The sequence below is a fragment of the Hoplias malabaricus genome, unplaced genomic scaffold, assembly GCF_029633855.1.
Source record: "Hoplias malabaricus isolate fHopMal1 unplaced genomic scaffold, fHopMal1.hap1 scaffold_410, whole genome shotgun sequence".
In the NCBI taxonomy this organism is placed as follows: Eukaryota; Metazoa; Chordata; class Actinopteri; order Characiformes; family Erythrinidae; genus Hoplias; species Hoplias malabaricus.
In genome coordinates, this window is record NW_027100898.1 from 4104 (window position 1) to 5000 (window position 897).

Here is an 897-nt window from a genome sequence, read left to right on the forward strand (position 1 = left end):
ACGGTCACCCAGAGGAAACCACGCAGACACAGAGAGAACACACCACACTCCTCACAGACAGTCACCCGAGGAAACCACGCAGACACAGGGAGAACACACCACACTCCTCACAGACGGTCACCCAGAGGAAACCCACGCAGACACAGAGAGAACACACCACACTCCTCACAGACAGTCACCCGGAGGAAACCACGCAGACACAGAGAGAACACACCACACTCCTCACAGACAGTCACCCGGAGGAAACCCATGCAGACACAGAGAGAACACACCACACTCCTCACAGACGGTCACCCAGAGGAAACCCACGCAGACACAGAGAGAACACACCACACTCCTCACAGACAGTCACCCGGAGGAAACCCACGCAGACACAGAGAGAACACACCACACTCCTCACAGACGGTCACCCAGAGGAAACCCACGCAGACACAGAGAGAACACACCACACTCCTCACAGACAGTCACCCGGAGGAAACCCACGCAGACACAGAGAGAACACACCACACTCCTCACAGACAGCCAAAACTTTATTTCAACACCATGACAAAACTATTGAAAAAGTCTCAGCCGCCAGGCAGTGGATTCACAACCACTTCCTGTACATTCTTTGTATTAGAAGCTTTTACAAACACATAAGACGTTCGGTTCCATTCACCACCACTGTGTTCTGCCTCTGTCCCGACTGTGTTTCCGTAGAATCAGAGCATCTCAGAGCAAACCAAATCATTCCCAGTTACTTTATTGACATCTTAACATAGGCGTTCTATTGAATTATGCAGCTATATATGAAAATGCCTTTAACACAAACAGAAAACATGGATAAACTGGTTATAAATGTAGATTAAACAAACAAGAGGCCTTCACTGGCAAAATGCTTTACTTCACATAACATCC

At 48.8% G+C, this 897-nt stretch overlaps 1 protein-coding gene across 1 annotated transcript in view; it reads right to left on the reverse strand.

The window, feature by feature from the left end:
- Positions 1–534: 534 nt before the first annotated feature.
- rnf114 (ring finger protein 114) overlaps positions 535–897 on the reverse strand; it is a 10675-nt gene continuing 10312 nt past the window's right edge. The window contains exon 4 of the mRNA XM_066658838.1: positions 535–897. This exon is cut by the window's right edge and continues 727 nt beyond it. The gene's annotated coding sequence lies outside the window, so the exon portion shown is untranslated.